The following is a 24,957-nucleotide window of genomic DNA, read 5'->3' as shown; positions in this document are numbered from 1 at the left end:
TTCAAGTACGGCCAGTAGTATCTCAATATTTTACATTCTATAGCATATAGTTTTGTTGTAGGCATATTTGATAAAGCAATAAAACAACTGCTAACTCTCAGTAATACAGTATACTAGCTGATATACCCGGCGTTGCCTGGGCGTGGAAGGGCAGGGGGCATGGAGTGGAAGGGCGGGGGGGCAAGAGGCGTGGGAGGGCGGGGGGGCAAGGGGCGTGTAAGGCGGGGGGGGGGCAAGGGGCGTGGAAGGGCGGGGTGCAAGGGGCGTGGAAGGGCAGTGGAAGGGTGAGGAGGGCAAGGGGCGTGGAAGGGCCACCTTCCTCCTCCACCTTGGGCTCCTCAGCGGTGTCCGTGACCCCCGGCGAGGCTGAGACGCTCCGGTGAGGAGGTGCTGTGCCCCGCCGTTGAACATGCCTTTCACGGGAGAGGTGGAGAGAGCCGGAGGAGCACTGTCAGGGATGGGGAGCTGGAGTAGCGGCCTATGTGAGGTGAGAGCCGCAGAGAGCGTGCTCTGTGTGGGGGGAGGGTGGGGGAGTTAGAGCGGTGTGTGTGAGGGCGAGCGCCAGGGGAGGGAGAGCGCCGGGGAAGGGTGAGAGCCGGGGAAGGGAGCGGCCTGTGGGAGGGTGAGAGCCGGGGAAGGGTGAGAGTCGGGGGGTCTGAGCACCGGGGAAGGGTGAGAGCGCCGGGGAAGGGAGCGGCCTGTGGGAGGTGAGAGCGCTGGGGAATGGAGTAGCCTGTGGGAGGTGAGAGTGCCGGGTAAGGGAGCGGCCTGTGGGAGCTGAGAGTGCCGGGGAAGGGAGCAGCCTGTGGGAGGTGAGAGCACCGGGGAATGGAGTGGCCTGTGGGAGGTGAGAGCGCTGGGGAAGGGAGCAGCCTGTGGGAGGTGAGAGCGCCGGGGAAGAGAGCGGCCTGTGGGAGGTGAGAGTGCTGGGGAAGGGAGCGGCCTGTGGGAGGTGAGAGCGCCGGGGAAGGGAGCAGTCTGTGGGAGGTGAGAGCGCCGTGGAAGGGAGCAGCCTGTGGGAGGTGAGAGCGCAGGGGAAGGGAGCGGCCTGTGGGAGGTGAGAGCGCCGGGGAAGGGAGCGGCCTGTGGGAGGTGAGAGCGCTGGGGAAGGGAGCGGCCTGTGGGAAGTGAGAGCGCCGGGGAAGGGAGCGGCCTGTGGGAGGTGAGAGCGCCGGGGAAGGGAGCGGCCTGTGGGAGGTGAGAGCAGGAGAGAGCGTGCTCTGGGGGGCCAATGAGAGCCATGGGGGGCGGGACACAGGGGGGGCAGACACACCAGCCAATGAGAGTCGTGGGAGGGCGGGTGGACCGACGGACCAAGCAAATGGTCTCCAGACCCTCACAAACAAGATTTTTGATTATATAGATATAGATTTCCACTTTAAATTTAGAAGTAGAATGGTGAGAAACAACTGTAGATGTAGCAGACATTATTACTACAACTAGGGCACTGCAGCAAGACATGCACAATGTGCCAGTGAGAGAAGTACCTTTAGCTTTTTTAAAAAATTAGTACTGTGAGAGAAGAGGGTGGAACTAATGTGCTATTGCACTAGCCGGTGTGCACCAGTGGTTGCAAATTTCTAACACTTCCTTAAACTTATAATTTAGAATGAAAATTAATTTTGCTTCATGTCATAAGAATTTAAAAAAAGATGTTTCATATAAAAAAAAATTTTGGGGACATATTTGCAAAATGTCAACTTCTTCAAAAGTTTATTTACACAAATAGACACCGCTCAAACCAGTTAATGACTATATAGATGAAAGGGCTCGTGCACAGGGAAATGAATCCCTGTTAATTGCACTAAGAGTCAAACATAAGTGGGACATCCGATGTAGAATAAAGAGATAATATCCCCAGATCATCGGCTAAGTATAGTAACTAGTCCAAAATGTGGATTGGAAGATAGACAGAACAATATGGTCATATAAAATAAAAAAGAATACAATTTTAATATCAAACAAGAACCATGAACATAGTATGCATAGTGAATAAAGTAAATATTAAAATCCCCTAAGCTGAGAACTGCGATTGGAAGAATTCAAGGAGAGAGGCGGAGGGCCTCAATATAAGCACCATAATCCCATGGTATAATAAAATTGCCAGAGCAAGAAAAGGCCCTTATACAACCGTGACTCTCGGTGAATACAAATAGAAAAAGAGTGCTGTCCTGTGCTCCAGAGTGCGCTAATTCCAATGAAATACACTGTGTTAGAATCGGGGGGAGGTTAAGTAGGAGGTCTTTCGGAGAAGGTAATATGTCCTGGAGACAGTAGTATTGCAACGAATCTCCCATTATGACACCCATTGATCCCAAATGTATGTGGATAATGTTGAGTTCTGTCGGAGGGACTAGGTACGGGTAATGGAGGTAAGGAAAGCCGTCTTACCTCTTAGTTTAGACCATCTATCAGCCTCTGAGTCCCGCCATCCATTATTTCAAAAACCACACGTCTGCAGCGAAAAACACCTCCTCCTCCTCCCCCTGGGTTGCCACTGAAAACAGGAAGACAGCAGTAATAACGTGAGGATAATTCGGAGCAGAGTGTGAGTGCGCCGAATTACTCTCGGTGGATGCAGACTTTCGATCGCCGTCTTGCCCTTTTCTTGCTCAGGCATTCAGCCAATGTATCAGTGTTAGGAGCACCCAGGATTCACAGTGCCGTGGCCAATGATATAAAAATAAACACCAAAGAAACAATCAGGAAAAAATAAATCCGATTTTTTTAAAAATAATCCTTGCTCGATGGCACAAAAAATAAATAAAGGTGATGCGCAGCAGTCCACGATCCTCTGTTGCTTTAAGAGAAGTCATTAGTGAGTAGATCTTCTTTTCTTCTTTCTTTGAGGTGTTTACACCTCCTCCACTTCCTTTCAAATGAGACATGACAGGCCTTATATAAGGCCTGTGACGTCACATTTAACAGACACATGGTACATCCACGAATCCGACTGGTTAATGTACTGCACCGACACACTTTATTCGAGCAAATACCCGGTATGTACCTGGCAGATACCTGGAATGCGCCGCTCCTCACCTCTGGCAAGCCCCGTTGCATTTGCCTTCCCAGCCTGGGTTCATGCCTGGCTGATGGGCGGCTGATCTGTTAAATGATAATGATTAGGATTTAATAGGCTGCAATGCTTCGCGTGTCTACCAGATGGCATAAATTCATGAATTGTAATGCAGTATATATATATGTACTGTGCAGTATTGCAGCCAGCGGGAATAAAATGCTTCAATCCCTGCCGGAAAATAACTCAATGCACTCGGGCAGAAAACAGTCACAAACCTCAATACACCCGGGTATACCAGAATTCGTGGGACTAGCCAAGCTCGAATAAAGTGTGTCGCCAGTGTACCATGTGAACAGGCATCACTTCTCTGCCAAACTTGATGGAATTACATAGTATATCCACCAACCTGATTGGTGGATGTACCATGTGACGCCTTCCATTTTTTTGGAACGTCACCTTAAATGGAGGGAACCAATCCGGTACCAAACCGATATTTGGTTGCTTCTGTTTTGCCATGACTAAATTGCTGCCTCTTTGCTATGACTCACCCCACCACTGGAACCTACGTTCACCGGGCACTTTGCAACTCAGGGTAAACCCCCTAATGTAATCCCTAAGCCCTTACCCTAAATCCCCTTACCCCAACTGCTAAAACCCCTTATATTAACCCCCTACCAATCTGAAACACTATGATTAGTGTGTTCAAAATGTCCTCCTTCTGCTGAAATGCATACCCGAGGACGAGAACACCACTGCTCCCACTCCTGAAGATAAGCTGTTTTACAAATTCATTTTTTCAGTCCTCCTAGCGACCATCATTTATTAGGAAACATTTTATACATGGATTTTGGAACCTTAAATCGTTGCTTTGTCTCAAGCATTTTATAATGTGTTTATACTTTTCGCTAAACCAATTATTGTATGTAAATATGCACTTGATGAGGTCATCATGTCATCAACAATTCCAAAGAATATTTGATTATCAAATAATTCTTAAATGTAATAATCTTCTGTGACATACTTATAAATGTTAACATTTTCATTAAGCATTTGTGATTTTTCTGCAAGATATGTCAAAATATTAAAGGGTTCTCGTTTTTTCCCTCTATCTCTTAAGGGATGTCCTTCAAACTTAACATCTCAAAAACAGTACTTACTATATGGACCCATGTACAGGGACTGTTCAATCCAGGCAGCTCTTTAGCAGTCAGCTGTGCTGACTACAACACATGACTCCATGGCCTATAAAAGGCACCTCCCTCTGTACTTCTGGCTTCTCAATAACCTTGCTAGCTTGAGTGATGTTGTGTCACTCCCATTACAGAACCTGCTGTTTACTGAATTCTCCACATGACACCTGTTCTCCATTCTCTGAAATGGCTGCCTGTAAAATTGTGAATTTATTTCAAGAGTAGATTGCTGACATTCAAAGCACTACATGACCCGAGTCCCAGCTATCTGAAAGAGTTTCTAGTTGCCTTCACTCCAATTCGCTCATTTCAATTTGAAGATGAAGGACTCATAATAGTTCCCAGAATTTCTTTGACATCCTTTGGTACCAATGTTTTTAGCCACGCTGCTCACACTCTCTGGAACAGTCTGCCTTGTACTGTTTGAGAGGCACCCTCACTGAAACCCTATCAAAATAGGCTCAAGACCTACCTTTTTCACCATACATTTTATAAATGAACTTTAACCTGTCTGGATTCCCCCACTGAACCTGATAGTATGTGAAGGCAAATAAGAAGATGTTATTTTATGTCTGCCCTGACTTTACCCATGCCTGACCGCTTTGATGGGAAACAGTACAAGTTTCAGGTTTTCTTTTATAACTTATATTTTATTGATGAATACATGCTTGTTATACATAAAAAACCATTCAGGCAAACATTGTTCAAAATAGCATATAGTAAACATTAATTTACGCATAACAGGCCCGCACGGTTTTTCGAGCCCTCCTTAACCGTGCAAGTGCGGATAGTCACTCTTATTGTGGGGGGTTTGGGGAAAATAATTACAATAATAAATAGGAGAGACGAACACAAAAAAAAGGGGGGAGGGGGGTGGGAAGAGGGAAGGGATGAAGAATAGGAATGGGGGACCGGAGGGAGTGTATGGAACGGCCAGATGCAGAAGCCGAAGTAAGGTATAGATGAGTGATCTCAGGGTGTGTGAGGTATTTATTGTGGGCAAGGGCCTCACCTCTCTGTAGGAGAGTGCATTTATTACTATTATAGCCAAATTGTGTTACGCTCTACCCCAGGGATGTCTGTCTGAGCTAGCCAAGGAGCCCAGACTTTTAGGTAATTGTCACCAGTGTCGTTAATTACGCTTGTTAACTTTTCCATCTGGCAAATAAACCAAATACGATTCCGAATCTTTTGGATAATTGGAATATCGGGGCGTTTCCATAATGCTCACACCGCGTGGCTATTGCGAAATGTGCAATTAATTTATTATGCGACTTTGATAGGCCTTTTAAGGGTCTGTTTAAAAGAAACAGCCATGGGTCCGGGGGAATAGTGAGGTCAAAAATCCTCTGGATCCAATTTGTGATCTTTTCCCAAATTGGGGATATCCGCGGGCAGGACCACAGCATATGTAACAGGTCAGCTGTTCCTCCACATTGTTTAGGACATAATGGGGAGGACCCTGGTATAAACTTCGATCATTTGAGTGGGGTGAGGTACCTTCTCATAAGAACTTTATATGCGTTCTCCTTCAGTGTGGTGCATATAGAACTTTTAGCGGTAGCCAAAAATGTGGTGTTCCATTCTTCATTCTCTAGGGTCTCCCCTAGGTCTATTTCCCATTGATTACGGAATGATAGTACTTGTTGTTTTGAAGCTACAGACCTCTCCGTATATCGTAGATATAAGTCCCTTAGTGTCGGTTTCTGTCCGACAGAGCTTTTCAAAATTTGTCAAGGGGGGTACGGGGCGAATTTATTATAAAATGCTCTAAACTGGAGGTATTTATAGAATTCAACATGGGGAATGTCTTTTTCTAATCTGATATGATCGAATGATTTGATTTTTAGATTATAGCCCTCCAAGTCTTTGAGTCTGTTGTATCCTTTTATCTTCCAGATTGAGTGATTGTTACCAATAAGGCCAGGTGCAAACCGGGGTTGTTCCAAATGGGTGACATCAGAGAACTTCCTGAGGTGAGAGAGTTTTTTAATCTCGTTCCTTCCCAGACCGATATGGAGTTGGTCATTGAGGCAAGCGGTAGCATAGCCATTTTTCTTGCAGTTTTAGGTAGCCAAATCAGGTTGTTAAGCTCTAATGGGGCGCAAGCAGCACTCTCTAGCTCCACCCATCTTTTTAGTTTAGCATCAGAATGCCATTGTATAATATGACTTAATTGAGCCGCTTTATAATATGATAACAGGCAAGGTACCGCTAAGCCACCCGCTAAGGTAGGTCTTTTCATATTTAATTTGTTGACTCTCGTTTTTTTCCCTCCTCAGATAAAGTTAGAGATTTCAAACTGAAGTGAGAGTATATCCTTCAGTTTGAGTGGCACCGGTAATGTCTGGAAGAGGTAAAGGATACGGGAAGTAGATTCATTTTAACGCAGTGTATCCTTCCAATCCAAGATATCTTCTTGGAAGACCATCTAATGAAGTCTTGTTTTAAAGTCCGAATTAGGTTGGGATAATTTGCATTATAGATACTTTTTGCATCTTTGGTGATGTGGATCCCCAGATATTTTACAGAGTTCTTTTGCCAGTTAAATTTGAAATTTAGTTTCAGTAGTTTCTCTGTATGTCTAGGGACATTGATATTCAGAGCTTCAGACTTAGATTGGTTTATTTTGAACCCAGAGAGCTTAGAAGATTTGTCTAGTAGGTCGAATAGATTAGGTAATGACGTGAGGGGTTTTGAGATGATCAATAGGATATCGTCTGCGTACAGGGCCGCTTTATGTGATTGAGAGTATGTGTTTAACCCTGTGATATCCAGACTGACTCGAACACGTGCCCCCAGAGGTTCGAAACATAGAACAAACAGGAGGGGAGATAACGGGCACCCCTGTCTCGTGCCACTTTGAATTTGAAATGGGGCAGAGGGGAAGCCCTGATGTATAACCCTGGCTTTTGGGCCTGAGTATAGCGACATAATCGCTCCACTCACCCGATCCCCTGAAGCCGAATGCCGCGAGCGTCTCTTTTAAGTAAGGCCAGTCTATCCTATCAAAAGCTTTTTCCGCGTGCAGACTTAATATGCTTTGCGTGTTATTTTTGTTTGCCAGTTCCAGCAGATCAATAAATCGTCGGGTGTTATCCGCTGCCTGCCTGCCCTTAACGAAACCGACTTGATCTGGGTGTATTAGTCTGGGTAGGATTAGACTTAATCTATTGGCCAATAATTTAGCGTATATTTTTATATCGGTATTAATTAGTGAGATTGGCCTATAACTTTTTCAATTTAGCGGATCCTTGCCAGGTTTATGTATAAGTGATATAGATGCCCGCAGCATGTCCACAGGTATTGGGGCTCCTGCTAATATAGCTTTGAACAATTGGAGCAACTGTGGGGCGAGTAAATTAGAGAACTTCTTATAATATAGCCCCGAGAAGCCATCGGGGCCTGGTGCTTTTAATGCCTTGAGTTCTTTAATAGCTTGCGACACTTCTTCTAATGTGAAGTCAGTGCCCATAGCTTCTCTGTCAGACTCTGTCAATCTCTCTAGTTTTGAGCTGGCTAAGAAATCTCTCGTGTTGTTATTATGTGCCACCTTCTTTCCATCGTATAGGGAACCATAAAATGAACCGAATTCTTCTACTATTTTTTTAGGGTTGGTCGTATGTATACCCGATTTGAAGCGTATAGCTTGGATATTAAACTTAGATTGCCTATCTTTCAATGCGCGAGCTAGCATCGTATCCGGCCTGTTAGCTTTTTCATAGAATTTCCTCTTAGACCAACATAGGGAATTATCCGCCCGGGAAGTCAATAACATATTTAATACAATTTTTGTGTCTTTAAGTTCCTGTGTCGTAAGTGGATCAGGATTGATCTTGTGGCTCGATAGGAGGGAATGCAATTTGGATTGGAGCGTCCTAATTTTGGAGTCCCTCACTCATTTTCTTTTGGCAATGATATTGATTAATATGCCCCTTAAAGTTGCTTTATGAGCCTCCCATAAAACCATATGGGACTCCACAGAGCCTGTGTTTATCTCAAAGAATTGAGCTATTTCTTGACCTATTGTTTCGCAAGTTTTGGGTATTTTAAGGATAAATTCATTGAGTTTCCAGTTTGCGCCTGGTCGATTGGCCTGAATGTTGTTGCACCTGAGCTCAATTGGTGCATGGTCAGACCATGAAATATCATGGATCATTGTATGAGTTACCTTAGGAACCAAGTGGCACGAGACAAAGAGATAATCAATTCTGCTGTATGAGGAATGTGGGTGGGAATAGAAAGTGTAGTCCCTTGTCGTAGAGTGGAGCTCCCTCCATATATCTACTAGTTGATTGTCTTTTAGGGCACTGTGCAGGGTGTTTTGAGCTTTTTTATTATCAGAGTCACTTCCCCCTGATCTGTCTAGTAAAGATTGCATTGTGATATTGAAATCTCCTGCTATTATAATATATCCCTTAGCTTCTGAGTTTAATAAGCGGAAGAATCTGTCAAAAAAAGACGCATCTTGTGTACAGGGAGGCCAATGTGATGGGCTGCTCGTGTATTGTACCTGTTAGAATGATAAAACGACCTTTAGCATCTTTTTTGATTGTCTGGGACACAAATGTAATTGTGTTACTAAATAAGATGGCTACTCCTCTTTTTTTAACTGATGCTGATGCCGTGTAAAATTGGGAAAAGCCCTTGTCAAGGAACTTAGGAGAGTTATTATTAAATAATGGTGGGATAGGGGAAAGGGGAAAGGGAAAGATGGAATGAGTCTCGCGTCAGCTTGATTAACACACTAATGAATGGTGACAAAGGTGCAGAGGGGGAATGGGGTAATGGTATAATATGAGAGAAAAGAAACACCCTTTAACATGCACTCATTGTCTGAAATGATATGATGAATGAAAGTTAATACTATTTTTTTAATTACATTAATTAAAATAAATGGTGATACACAAATATCAATAATGAACAGCACAAACTTAACATATAAAACAAACCAACAGATATTGAAACATAAACTGGAACTAGGGGGAAAAAGAAGAGTCCACAAATGAACACTTAATTGTAGTGAGTAATCTCACAGAAATATAATCAGAAAACCCCCAAGTCCAGCACTAATAATTAATAAAAAAAATGGTCAGACCATGAATTATCATGGATCATTGTATGAGTGACCTTAGGAACCAAGTGGCACGAAACAAAGAGATAATCAATTCTGCTGTATGAGGAATGTGGGTGGGAATAGAAAGTGTAGTCCCTTGTCATAGGGTGGAGCTCCCTCCACATATCTACTAGTTGATTGTCTTTTAGGGCACTGTGCAGGGTGTTTTGAGCTTTTTTATTATCGGAGTCACTCCCCCCTGATCTGTCTAGTGAAGATTGCATTGTGATATTGAAATCTCCTGCTATTATAATATATCCCTTAGTTGCTGAGTTTAATAAGCGGAAGAATCTGTCAAAAAAAGACGCATCCTGTGTACAGGGAGCGTAGAGGGAGGCCAATGTGATGGGCTGCTTGTGTATTGTACCTGTTAGAATGATACAACGACCTTCAGCATCTTTTTTGATTGTCTGGGACACAAATGGAATTGTGTTACTAAATAAGATGGCTACTCCTCTTTTTTTAACTGATGCTGATGCCGTGTAAAATTGGGAAAAGCCCTTGTCAAGGAACTTAGGAGAGTTATTATTAAATAATGGTGGGATAGGGGAAAGGGGAAAGGGAAAGATGGAATGAGTCTCGCGTCAGCTTGATTAACACACTAATGAATGGTGACAAAGGTGCAGAGGGGGAATGGGGTAATGGTATAATATGAGAGAAAAGAAACACCCTTTAACATGCACTCATTGTCTGAAATGATATGATGAATGAAAGTTAATACTATTTTTTTAATTACATTAATTAAAATAAATGGTGATACACAAATATCAATAATGAACAGCACAAACTTAACATATAAAACAAACCAACAGATATTGAAACATAAACTGGAACTAGGGGGAAAAAGAAGAGTCCACAAATGAACACTTAATTGTAGTGAGTAATCTCACAGAAATATAATCAGAAAACCCCCAAGTCCAGCACTAATAATTAATAAAAAAAATGGTCAGACCATGAATTATCATGGATCATTGTATGAGTGACCTTAGGAACCAAGTGGCACGAAACAAAGAGATAATCAATTCTGCTGTATGAGGAATGTGGGTGGGAATAGAAAGTGTAGTCCCTTGTCATAGGGTGGAGCTCCCTCCACATATCTACTAGTTGATTGTCTTTTAGGGCACTGTGCAGGGTGTTTTGAGCTTTTTTATTATCGGAGTCACTCCCCCCTGATCTGTCTAGTGAAGATTGCATTGTGATATTGAAATCTCCTGCTATTATAATATATCCCTTAGTTGCTGAGTTTAATAAGCGGAAGAATCTGTCAAAAAAAGACGCATCCTGTGTACAGGGAGCGTAGAGGGAGGCCAATGTGATGGGCTGCTTGTGTATTGTACCTGTTAGAATGATACAACGACCTTCAGCATCTTTTTTGATTGTCTGGGACACAAATGGAATTGTGTTACTAAATAAGATGGCTACTCCTCTTTTTTTAACTGATGCTGATGCCGTGTAAAATTGGGAAAAGCCCTTGTCTTAGGAGAGTTATTATTACTAAAGTGCGTCTCTTGTAGAAACAACACATCCGCATGTTTTCTCTTGTAATCTGTAAAAGCAAGCTTTCTTTTGATTGGGCTATTAAAGCCCTTCACATTGTGAGAAATTAATATTAACGCCATGTTTTACGGTGCAAGGAATGATGCGTTTAGTGATCTGTATACAGTACTTACTTATGATGTTATTTCTAAGGTTTCTTTCGGTTGTGTCCATATCTACCCTGTCAGCTAGATGTTCTAGGTGGGGTCCATGTATCCTAGAGAGGGAAGGGAAAAGGAGAGGACAGGGAAAGGTAGACAAAACAGGGGAAGCAACAAGAGGGCTAAAACGGGAAATAATAACACAAAGGAAAAAAATGTAAGAAGGGATGAACAAAAAACAAGGGCGTATCTCGGGAGCCCTCGAGAGTAGCCCTTGCGACTAGAGGGTGGGTCATCCGACTCCATCTTAAAGATGGGCCAATCTCCTGTGTTGGAGACATCCCACCCTGGGTCTTGAAATCGGTCCCTCAAATCTGGGGACCGGAAAAGGGAACACATGCTCGAAGGAGGGTACCTCCCCCGGCATCTTTTCAAAAAATGCGTACATTGTTAACTGCGACAGAAAATGTGACAGTGATAATAACATATTACTACTGATAGTGACCAATACTAGTGCTTCATGATTGTAACATAAACAATAATATTAATATTAACAGTAACGGGGCTAACGGGATTACCCATGAGAAATAACAATAACCTTAGGCCGTAGAGCCCTTGTGTTTGTGTTCTTATCTATTGTGAACAGCGTCTAAACAACTTTTATTAAACTATCTGATCAGATTTCAAATATTTATCTATGCATTTGTATACTATCTACATAAACACATATGACAGATACTGCTGCGGCCGAGTTTATTCGAGCATTTGCCCGTTCTCGACCGCAGCAGTAACCTGGCGTGCGCCGGAGGGTGCCGGGCACGCGCTGAAGCCTCGGAGGAGAGGCCCGCCGATCGGGGCTTCCCCCTCTCCTCACCGGGTCCGCCGGGTCCCCCGGAACGTCCCGCCGCCGTCCTCACATCCGCGCGACACCAGGGCTCCCTCGGGGAGCCCTGGGCACGCGTACAGGCGGCACAGGCACCCGCTGAGGGAGTGCGGCTCGCAAGCCAGGACATATCCCGGCTTGCGGAATGAGCCGTACTCAAATAAAGTGTGCCGCCTGTGTATGAAAAATAAAACAAATACCGTATTTTAGCCAACTTGGTTGTTGTCAGCTATATATAGTGTAATTAAACCCTGAATGAAATATATTAACCTTATAAATAACTGAATTGACCTATCTGAACTCAATAACCTATATACAAAAGCATATGTATACAATACGTACGATAATTACAACGCGTAGCAAAAGATAATACATGAAGTGTATTGTATGTACCCTCTGCATAACCTACCCTGCTCAACCTGTGTGCTATAATGTAACCCGTCTATTTAGGGTGACCCCTAAACTGCGTCTATGACATAGATTTGATACGTTTATACCATATAATCAACATCACTAACATCTATATAGCCTTTCTGTAACCCTTTCAAAGCCCTTCTGTAACATTTAGACAGCAAACACCATATAACAGATAACCTATAAATAACTACCACCTGTAACCTGATTATAGATTATAGAGATTATAATGATTATGTGAGAACTATATAATCCCAAATTGTAAATAATTAGGTAAACCACAACATTGTAAATCACGGGTACTTTGTCAGAATAACTATATATCTCTATCGTCTCTAATACTAATACTTATTTAGAGGTATATTAGGGAGTATAAGGGAGTAATCTTAAATACTCTATGTAGGTAACTATGAGAGATATTTCTCTTGATTTCTGTGGGTTTTAGCTTCCGATGCGTTTAATATGGTGGTCAAACGGACTTGTGTGGGGTGTAGAAAGTGTGTAGAGAGCATAAGGGCCTAATCTTCTTATAAGGCCAAGTTCATCTGGTTCTCTTTAATATCTTTATTATTTTGGGGTTATTTAGTAGGGGGGCTGGTTTGTTTATTGATTGAAGAAGGGGAAGGGCAGGGGAAATGGTTTATATAACATAACTATGTAACCTATGCCGAACATGTAACATGACCTTTGTACAGCTGGTGTGAGGCTACTGTAACTTTCGGGTTGACCAAGGTGGTCGGAGGGAGAGACTCCTCTGTCTCAACTCTCCTTCAGCCTCCTCTCGACCAACTCAGGCAACCCTGTCTCACATCTTGGATTTTGTCTGGTCTGACGTCATCTAGGGGCGTCCGAGATCTCGCGAGATGAGAGTGCATAGAGATTACGTCGTGCTTGAAGCGCGCGAAAGCCATTACGCCTTCCGCGCAAGTTCGGGAAGGAGCTTGGCAAGATGGCTGCTGCTTCGAAGTCGGGTGTGTATCTTCTCCAGGTGAAGACCCATTCCTCTTCATCCAGAGGCTGTCCCGGTAGGTCTGCTCATGATCTGGGGGTCCTCACCGCTCCAATCCGGCTCATCTTTGTTAGGTTGGAGGCAGGAGAGAGTACAAGACCATGTGTGGCAGCGTTGGTTAGACTTTATCAGAGCCAGATGTCTCCGGGGCTGCGCCATCTTTTGTACTCTTTTTGGTGCCAGAGGTACCAGCTTGACTCCAGATGGGTGCGGGAGTGTTTGAACTGGATGAAGGGAGGTGAGGTGGAGTATGGGAAGTCCCGGTAACTCCAAGCTTAGCAAGGAATGTCTCTCCATCTTCTGGCCTCCGCAGGGTGTGTGCAACCCCATTTTTGATAGACATAAGGGCGCAGGGGAACAATCTAGTGTTGTTATCCCTGAGGACCTTGGTGATATGGGCTAAGGCTTTTCATTTGGCCAGTGTGGCAGGTGCCAGGTTTTGGTATATTTGCAGTTTAACTCCTTCAAATACCAAAGAATTATCCTCTCTGGCAAGCCTGCAGACCTCCTCCTTAGTACGGAAATGGTGGAAGCGGGCCACGATGTCTCTGGGGGATCTCCTTTTTGGGGTTTGCTGCGGAGAGCACTGTGGCACCGGTCCAGCCTAATCTCGGACTCTGGTTTGTCTGGGAAGACATGTTCAAGCCAGCTGTTAGTGAACTCTTCAGTGTCTAAGATACTTTCTGGGACACCTCTCAGCCTTATATTGCACCGCCTATCGCGGTTTTCTGCGTCCTCTACTTTATCTTCAAGGAATCTGATCCTGTCATTCATTGTGGAGATCTGTTCTTGAGTTTATGTAATGGCGGCTGTGGTTTCTTCAGACTTTTTCTCAAGGGTGTCAGTTCTTTCCCCAAGTGCATCTACCTCCTTTCTTAGCGCCCATAATTCGGTTTGAAAGAATTTTTGCATCTGGGCGCAAAATTCTTTCAGATCCTTGCGACGGACTGTCTCCACGTCCCTGTCATCCTCCAGTGAGGGATCGCTGTCGGGGTTCATGCTGGCAGGTTGCGCGGGAAGCTCCGGTTTCCCCGTTGGGGTCACCCCCTTCCTTTTGAAATATGTTGTGACCGGCTGACTTCTAGCTCGTGTCACTTTACCTGCTGCCATCCTCTGGTGTTTATATGCTTTATCCTGGGGTTTATTGCGCCGGTTACTGGGTTCTGTTGCTTTAAATTGTGTTAAAGATGCTGGTGGGAGCGGAGCTCAAAGATCAGGGCTCCATTCTCCTCACCTTCGCCTCAGGTTTTCTTTAACCAGTGCATAACCAACATTTGTTTACATCAGACCATGTTTTTAAACGATCACGCTACGATTTGATTAATACTCAGTAACCTGACGGGGTATGCCCTTATGTGGGCTACACCTCAGGCCACTTAGAAGAGTCCACTTTAAGGAAATGATTCTGACTGCAAGACCGAATTTAAGAAAGTTTTCAACCTCAGAGCATGAAAACAGATAGCAGAATACGCTCTTCTTGAACTTCGACAAGGCTCAAGTGATTTGTTGACATATATTCAAATTGAAGACATTGATGGCAGAGACTGTTTGGACTGATGGCATACAAGCTATGATTGTTCCAATGTGACTTTGATGAGATGAGCTAAAAGACGAACTAGCTCATATTGCTCGTCCAGAGACTTGTTCCGCAATGGTAGATGCTTCTAAGTTCAGCTACACACCCTGAAGCCACTAAGTAAGATTCTCCAGCCTGCCACACTCTGCTTTAACCTATGCAGATTGTATCTTCCAGGTGTTCATTGACACCGGAACAGTGACGACATCACAGGTCAGAATCACTTTGTCTGTACTGCAGTCATTTTGGCCATTTTTGTGAACGTATACTGCAATTCCTAAAAATGCTGAGGCCAGGAAACGACACTGCCCAATGGGGTAAGGAGAAGTTTGTCAAGTAACAAAAATTATTCTTCAAATGTGGCTGTATTCAGTCAAGCTTCCTGTGATAATATTGCTATATATTCACTTTTGACGTTATCCGTGATGTTGCATAATCCTGGTCAGTCACATTAACCTTATCTAGTTGATGCCTTAATGGCTTTAGTAGCTTCGGAAAATGTGATGAATTAACTTTATGTACAGGAACACTAAATTCCCATGTTAAAGCAGACTCAAATTAAAGTAGTGTAATCAATTAATAGATCTCCATTAAAATCTGGACCCAATACGATGCAAACGAGTCTTCTTGTCCTGGCTTCTTGTGATCCTCCAGAGTACATTTCTTTGGACATCTTGGGGCCTATTCTATAAGCCACGATAACCCACCTATCGAGGCCTTTACAGCCAAAATGCCTACTGCTATTCAGAAAGCCTCGATAAGTGGGCGATAAAGGCATGAATCGCATATCTTGCTGCCGTCAAAAATACATCGCCGGGTGAGCGCCGATAAGCCACTTATTGTCAGGTTTTGAAACTCGTGCAATTCTAGTAGCCTCGATTAGCTTATAAGAGGCTAATTGCAGCTCTAGAATGGTGAGTTCCTCTCAAAATCATCACGCCAGGAAAAGTTGGCGTGAAGCTGGGGAGAAGCGGCAGAGTTGGCAGCGAGAGAGGGACTTAGAAAAAAATGCTTTTTTCCTGCATCACATTGATGCCGGGAGTCTCCGGAGCTGATACCCATTACCCCAGTTTTGGTCACTTTGCTATCACAGGTATTCAGAGCTTTCTGAAATTTTTTATGAAGACTACTAGAATAGGCCCACTTGTCTCCTAATTTCTCTGTCATTATTGGTTTGCAGTGGCATAGTTTGCATAATCCTGTCCAAAACTCTTGTTTTCTCTTAAACCTTCTGTAGGACACTGAAACTGCACCTCCACATCGAGAATATGATGGTCCTATTGACCTGATACCTGATGCTACCTTCGGTCATATTTATCCGCTTTCTGATCCGTAGACCGAAGTATCAAAAAAATTCATAAACGAAAACCTGGCCAAGTCCCAGACTGGGGCACCTCTATTTTTTGTCCCTAAAAATGAGAGACCCTTGAGACCATTTATTGACTACCATGCTCTAAAATAGGTCACCATCAACAACAGATACCCACTACCTCTAATTCCGGAACTTCTGGAACAAGTAAAGAATGCCTATGTCTTCACTAAATTAGATCTACATGGGGGCCTATAACTTAGTCTGCATTCAGGCTGTCAATAAAGAAAGACGGCTTTCTGAACTTCTGCAACTTCTACTCCTTCTGGTGTCAACCCCTCCAACCTCATACCCATCCCATGCCACCTTCCCTCATCTCTCCCTTTCTCATGTGCCCTTTGGAATGCTCGCTCCCTTTCTAACAAGTTCCTCTCTGTGCATGACTACTTTCTCTCTCACTCTCTGCTCCTATTTGCTATAAATGAGACCTGGCTCACTCAGTCTGACTCTGCACTGGAAGCTGCCCTCTCTTATGGTGGCCTTTCTTTCTCCCACACTCCGCTCCCTGATGGCAAGGGTGGAGGTGTGGGGCTCCTGCTCTCCTCTCTCTGCTGTTACCGAACCCTTCCTACTCCTCCCTCTTTTGCTTTTCCCTCCTTTGAGGCTATTCAACTTGTGCTGAAGCACTGGTTTGCCAGTGCTGCCCTACAGTGTGCCTAGTCTGGTCTGCCTTCTCCATTTGCGGTGACCGTACCATGGGCCATTCCCGCTCCTCACGCAGAGGCCACTCCCGCGCTGCTGCTGCTCCTATGCTGAACCGGAGCACACCTGACATCCTGTTTCCGAACCCCTGCTTGGATATCGATGTTGCTACTGTCTCCAACCATGACCCTGCTATGAACGACTTTGAACTGCGCAATCCAGAACCGGCTGCACGGCCTAAGGTCAGTGTATTCACATCCTCACCTCAGCCCCGCGGTCCAGTCCCGGTTTGTGGCAAGCACACCCGTTACAGTTATGTTGTTCCCAAGCGGGTAGGTTGGATTCTCCAACAGGGCGAGGATGTAGCAAGGTCCTCCTGGTCCCCCTTCCTCCGATGCGGATGGTTGCGGAGGTACGCAGTGCAAAAAGCATTGCAGTCGGGGCTGCGGCCGATAGATGGGGCGACCGGGTGGCCGGTATCCTGCCGCAGACGTAGGTATAGGGCACCACCGTTTTGGATGGCCACGCATACGCAAAGGCAACCCATGCATGCGCAGAGGCAACCCGCACATGCGTAGAGAAGCCCCGACGTCCAGGCGGCCATTAGGAAGCTTGCACATGCGCAGAGGCTTCTCAGTAGCGGTGGCCATCTTAGGAAGTACTCCGTAAGGGAACTACACCTCCCAGGATCCTTTGGGATGGCCAGACATGAATCATGTCCTTGAAGAAGTTGTTTTTAACGAACCACGTAGAATATTGAAGATTGCGTTCCCTAAGGGGTATATTTATATACCTCCATCATTATATGAACTTTTCTACTAGCTATACAATTTAAGAACTTTGGCACACACGATCATTTGCTTCTGTATGCCGATTTGAACCTTGGAGCCCCCGTACAACCCCGGTGATGCAACTCGAGTGACGTCACACCAGGAAGTGAGTTTGTGATGGATTCAGAGCAGGGATAGCCACGGTGCTTCAGATGGCTGGCAAATTGTAGGATCAGTGACTGAACAAGATAGAGGACACCTGGGATTACAACACGTCACCCAAGCTGTCGGTTTACTCTCCATATCTTTGCAGTCTGGCCAGATGCTGATTCGTGCTGGTAACATGTGACAAAATTCATGTATTGCCTGACTATATTGATTTTTTGTACGTGCATATTTTACCACTTTCCCTTTTGGGTGGGCCTGACATTGGGAAAGGACATACGGGTATTGATGCTTAGCACCCAATGTACTTTTGGGACACTCCTCTGGTGTACTGTATGCCATGTTATAAGTACATTTACTGTGTGGTACAGGATGCCGTGATATATGTTCAGTAAAAGCCGTTATTACTGTATATACCTGTGTGTGTATTACTGTTACTATTGGTTCCTGTGAGGTGTGCATCCCACTAAACTGGGATCCCTCGCAGGTGGAGGCGCTGCACCAAAGCGAACAAGCGACCACCCAAGGCTCCCAGTGGCGGATGCTCAGGCCTTCTGGTAGCCTGACAGGTATGGCAGTACAGGTAGTTCCTTTAGTTACGGGGAAAAGGGACTTCATTAATATGAGTTTTCTATTGGTACTGTCGTGTTGCAGAGAAAAAAAGAATATAACTAAAAAAATAAAAGCAATACAAAGTGATAACATTTACACATATACATATTTATAAACATAGTGAAAGTTTGATGGGTATCATCTACCATACTTAGCAGTTAAAAATGCTCTACTGAATTGCAACTCAAGGGATATTCTATAAATGCAACAAAGTTAAACAGGTTTAACTTCCATCAGCAGAAATGTCAATGATATTAATGTGGCTTGTTCAAGTCTTTTATAGTTGCTGGCTTAAGGAATGCATACAACATTTTAAAGAAAACCTACAGTATTGGTGATGTGATAGAAAGGGCGAATTGGGGTTACCTGATGTATTGTAAGGGTCACACATATTGCCATGAGAGATTTGGACTACTTTGAAAAGTTGTAATTTTGTAAACTGAATCATTTTTTGTATACTGATTCAATATAGGATTTTCAAAATGCAAAAAATGTCCACTTTATAAATGACCTTTTTTCACATTGCCATTATTTTCAGTCTAAGTTTACTTTAATGTGTCTTGAAATAGTTTTTAGGTTTATATATGGTACAAAATAATTTTGAACTTAAATGTACAGTACTTATTTATTTTGTAACATTTGAAGACTGGTTAATGTTTTTTTTTTTTTAAATGTGTTATTATCTTTTTCTGGTCACTTTTTCTGTATTCTCCTTCTTAGTGACAAAATGTTCATCATACAGGTATGTTGACATTAAGATGACTATTATAGTTGGACAGGCTATTGGCTCATTTGTAGAAGAGCAGATAATTACATAAAGAAACAATTCTATTTAATGCTTGTGGACAAATGTTAGATCAAGCAGTCAAATCAATTTGTAGTGAAGCAGACTTCCCTATCCTGAAAAAGAAACCAACTCCATTAAAATTAAAAAATGTATCTCCTGCACAGGGATTTGGCTTCACAGCATATTCTAAAAGGGCCTAAATTGTGTATGCCATATCAAATAATGTATAGATTAGTGATGGGCATGTTTGTGGGTTTGAAATTCAAACTTAGCAAACTTTGACGTCTGTTTCAAAAGTTAGAGTGTATATGGGCGTGTATTCATTTATATTCACACAGATACACACACACTCTTACATCACTAACTTTCAGGAACCATTAAACACCTCTAGCCACAAATCCCATCCACGCACGGGGTAGGCACAAGCACAGATAACATTCCAAGAGACACTGTATTTAAGTATACCCTTTGCTTGCCTCATTCATTGTAACATCGCCGGAAGAAGAGATCAGTGTATCTCGAAAGCTCGCACAAATAAAAGCATTTCGTTAGCCCCAGAACGGTATCATCTATTTATCTTTTGAATATATATATATATATATATATATATATATATATATATATATATACTGTATATATATATATATACTGTATATATATATATACTGTATATATATATATATATATGTATATATATATATATATATATGTATATATATATATATATATATATATATATATATATATATATATATATATATGTATATATATATATATATATATATATATATATATATATATATATATATATATATATATAATGAGACTAGTAAAGCAGGTCTCTACCTCTCTACTCCTGCAAAAGCCATAATTCAATGACTCAGAATCCGCAAAAGATTCAGGACTTGAGGAAATCTGTCAGCTACATTTAAAATAAGACAGACTGGAAAAAAAACATTAAATGCATGCTTGCAAGAAGCCTGACAGATTAAATGAGGGAAGCTTGAGTTAATAGCTACAAATGAAAGGTATGATATCAATGATTAATGAAACATGGTGGGATGAAACTCATGACTGATAAGTTAATTTAGAGGGTTATTCCCTTTTTCTGAAGGATCGAACAAATAGAAGAGGAGGTGGAGTATGCTTATATGTTAAACCAGATCTAAAACCTATTATAAGAGAAGATGTTTAATAGGCGAATTATGAAAATGTTGAGACATTGTGGATAAAAATTAGCAGTGGAGGTAAAAGTACAAAGAAAATGTTTGTAGGAATATGCTGTAAACCACCGAATATCTGTGAAATAGAGGAAGTCAAAATACCTTTGAAAATAGAGAAGGCATCAACACCAGGACATATTTGTATAAGGGGTGACTTTAATTATCTAAAGTTAATCTAAAGCAACGAGACTACATGTCTATGAAAACATACAGATTTGTATGGGTGCTAAAAGACAATTAAATGACTCAAATTATTGAGGAATCAACCTGAAGAGGGGCAATACTGGATTTGGTACATCAAACAGTGTACTTTGAGTCTTAACATCAAAAGGGACAGAGGCATCATATCAGAATTATAAAGAATGTAACAAAAGTTGCAAAAGAAATCAAATTACCAAAAATGTAAAAAGAATTGCAACAGATCAAACTTAAAAAGTTCTTTAAGTACCTTAATAACAAAAAGATTAGAAAAGAAAATATACTGTAGGACTCTTGCAGTGTGAGAAGGACTGGCAAATTATTGAAGATAAGGAAACAGCTGGGATTTTCAACACATTCTTTGCCTCTGTATTTACCAGGGAGGAATCAATTGCAATAATAGTCCCACAGAAGGAAGCCACAACCTCTACATTAACTAACTATTGGTTAACAGAGGATGAAGTGCATAGGCAGCTTGCTAAAATGAAAGTAAATCCAGCACCTGGCCCCGATGTCATGCAGCCAAGAGGTGTCAAGGAGCTAAATTCAATAATAGCCAAACCATTACATTTCATATTCAAGGACTCCATTTCCACAGGCTCAGTACCACAACATTGGAGTAAATCATATGTTGTCCCTTTAGTTTGAAATTAATTTATATCACAACTGGGGAATTACAAACCTGTAAGCCTGACATCAATAGTCAGGATTAATTTATGAAGGATAGTACATGCCAAAATAACATTATTAGTTTCTTTGAGGAGGTAAGTAGAAATTTAGACCAGGGTAATGCAATGTATGTGGTCTTCTTACTGTACATTTTGCAAAGGCTTTTGATATAAGTGGTTACAAGAGGTTAGTGTAAAAAAAATCAATGAAATTAGCCTGTAAAAATATTTGCACCTGAATTCAAAACTGGTTGAATGAAAGACAACAGAGAGTTGTCATAAATTGAACTTTTTTCAGGTTGGGCTAAAGTTGTGAGTGGAGTACCTCAAGGATCAGTACTGGTCCCCTGCTGTTTAATTTGTTTATTAATGACCTTGAGCTTGACATAGAGAGCAAAGTCTCCATCTTTGCTGATGACACTAAATTGTGTAAATTAGTAGAATCAAAGCAGGATGTCATTTCTCTCCAGAAGGACTTGGATAGACTGGACATTTGGGCAGATAAATGGTAGATGAGGTTTAATACAGAGAAATGTAAGGTTGTGCATTTGGGAAACAAGAATAAACAGGTAATTAACAAATTAAATGGGGATACAGTAGGTGAATCCTTGATGAAGAATTTAGGAGTGCTTGTAGACAGCAGGCTTATTGAAAAAAAATATTCACAGAGGGGGTAGAGAGGAAGATGTCCTTTTTACGGTGCACAACCTCTTGTAGGACGGGCAGATAATGTTTTGCTCTCTCTCTCTTTTCCTTTATGTGCACCCTTTAACCAACCTCTATTATTATCCTTATTATTTTTCATTGCTGGGTGGTGGGCTCCTCCAAGCTTACATAGAGACTGCAGGCTTAGCAATAGTGCCCAAAGTCATGCAGTAGCTGCAAAGGCAAATAAGATCTTAGCTTGCATTAAAAAGGGAATGGATGGGAGGGAAGTAAACATAATTATATCCGTCAATAAAGCATTTGTAACACCACACATTGAATATGGAGTACAGTTTTGGGCACCACTCCATAAAAAAGAACAGAGAAGTGTGACGGTGAGGGGATAACCAGGCTCACTAATAAAGGTTAAGCCCATTTGGTTACCTCTGATCCATGTATTGGGGTTCAGGAGTGTCAGCTCTTGAGCCCTGTGATTGTATATGCCTTGTGAAAAAATATGCGACAATAAAGAATGTTTGTGTTTTTACCTTTCCAGGAGTGCCAGCAAGCAGAGATTGCTAGGCTACGAGTTTTAAGGGGGTTTTACGAAGAAAGTGCTGACAGAATGTGCCTAGCTAGTCGGAGTCCAGAGTTGCTGGATACCCCAAAAATGTACCAAGGAACCAGGTTGGAATCCTGGATACATATAGGCACATTGCTCCGGCAAAATCTCACCTTGAAAACGCTTGCGCAATTCACCGCTAGGATTCCCTGCTTCAGCCCAGACCAGAAATGTAAATGGAGCATAGGGATGTGAGGTGTCCCTGGAACAGTCAAGGGGTCCCTAGGTTAAGTGGGGATGCCCAGTTAATGCTCAGGTCACCCAGAACCCGGTACAGGGGTTCTGGGGTTGCTCCAAACATAGATAAGGTTGTGAGGATTTTTAAAGTCTAAGTCTAGTATAGTGTGTGGGGAATATGGTTAGGAGGAATAAAGTGCAAACTCCTTATTCTATTCACCATAACCATAAGACTTAGGAAAGTATAAAATGTATGGTTTATTAAACAGTGTGTTTAATGTACATATATGCTTATGCACGGTATAATCTTTCCGGATTGATGTTCTGAGTGAGTCACTGGGCTACCAGCTTGGTGCCAGGATGTTTACTCAGACATCGGACATGAAAGCAACAGAGGATGCCAGAGGTGTGAAGAACATTTGGGCAAGAGGTTTGGGCTTGAGCACCCACGTCCTGAGATGAATGGAAGTCCTCAGGACTACCATTTGCCTTCCCAGACTGTGAGGAGCCTAAACCAGCATGTGGCTTCTGAATACCAAGTGGCAGAGGTGGCAAGCTTGCGCATGCCCTTGGCTGATTCAGAAGATCTGCTTGCCCGGCTTCAGAAGACTGGCATCACTCTGATTGGCTGATAGGAAATTTCCCATGCTCGAATTGGCTGTACTATAAGAAATCCTCAGCCAATCTGGAGAGCAGATTCTAAGCGCCAGAACATAAGCGGCAAATTTGAATGTATCTAAAGATGCTCTCTGAGAAATAGCGGTGATCCGGCTTCAGAAATTAAGAAAGAAAGGATAAATATTTTCTAAGTCCCATTTTTTGTGGCCACGTTCTGAGAATTGAACGCAGCGGTAGCGGCTAGGATTGCCAGCCGAAAATAGTTCCTGGACATTTGGAACTAAATCCCGGTCAAGAGATTTCAGCCCCTCTGGAAGAAAGAGAGCGGTGGCGTCAGGAACTTTCTGGCAAAGTCCCGGTCAACTAAAGACTTTGGTTTTTGTGTTCATTTCAACTAGGAAAGTCTAGTTTTCTAGCCCAGACCCCTAGTAATTGTGTTTTCTCATGTATTTTGTGTTTCACTGTGTGTTTGCCTATTTTAAGTGAATAAACCGCAATTTATTTCATCAACTCGTTTTGCTCAATTTTATGATCCCGGTATAAAAAGGTGTAAATGCCTGGTCTCCCGTGACAAGGACAGCCACCAAAACAATAAAGGGGATGGATAATATAATTTAAGCGGACAGGCTACCTAATTTTAATTTATTTACATTAGAATAGAGGCGCCTAAGATGGGATATGATGAGTATATACAGATATATTTGGGGACAATACGGGAAGCTTTCAAAAGAACTATTAATTCCACGTTTGAAAATAACAGGATATTCGAATAAAAAAATTAAGTAAATTCTAGCGTTCAACACACACATTCCCAGCTAGCTCAAACTCCTACACCCATCACATCATAAATATATATTTATGCCAAAATGAGTGCTTCTGAGCGTGGCAAATGTATACAACAAAAGACAGGGGTGCCCAATGCTACATCAAATTGACAAAACATATATGGTAATCAGTATAAAGTTTAAATACTTCAATAATAATAGTAATAACTTGGTTATTTAGTTAAACCCTTTGGCTAAAGCGTCATAAGCCTGCATACCAAACGTCAAGGTAAACAAAAATGCAGGTCCTAACACAAAAACTGTTAACCCTTCCTTTTACCTCTGTATGAGGGGAAGCAACTGCAATGAGTCTTCTCCATTCAGCAAATTGCCAGAACCTCCCAAGTTAAAAAGGTGGGGAGGGGTGAGCTCTGGGGGGAGGTGCCACCTACCTCCATTTAACTGTTACCAGTCAGAAATTGATTGGTAAAAAAAAGTCCAGTCCCATGTAAATAAACTTGCAGTGGTTGCAGCCCCAATAAACGGATGATCAATCCTTAATCGAACTTCAAACAAAACATAAAAAAAGGGGCGCATGTGATACAAGTAAATTCTTTATGGAAGGGAAAAATGCAATAAATGATACATAATACATAAAAATGAATCGAACAAAAAAAAAGGTTAAAATGCCTGATAGCAGTAGAAGCCAAATTCTGGGGGTATGTTGTCCTTGAATAATCTCCTGGAGGTTTACCACAGGTCACTGGGAGGTTCAAGGGAAAGCTGGTGCCTAGGTATACCGCGGCATCGTCTCTCTGCTTGGGCGCCACTCATCCGTGCACCAGACACAGAG

Source organism: Ascaphus truei, chromosome 1, assembly GCF_040206685.1.
Source record: "Ascaphus truei isolate aAscTru1 chromosome 1, aAscTru1.hap1, whole genome shotgun sequence".
NCBI lineage: Eukaryota > Metazoa > Chordata > Amphibia > Anura > Ascaphidae > Ascaphus > Ascaphus truei.
Note: the sequence above shows the minus strand (reverse complement) of the source record.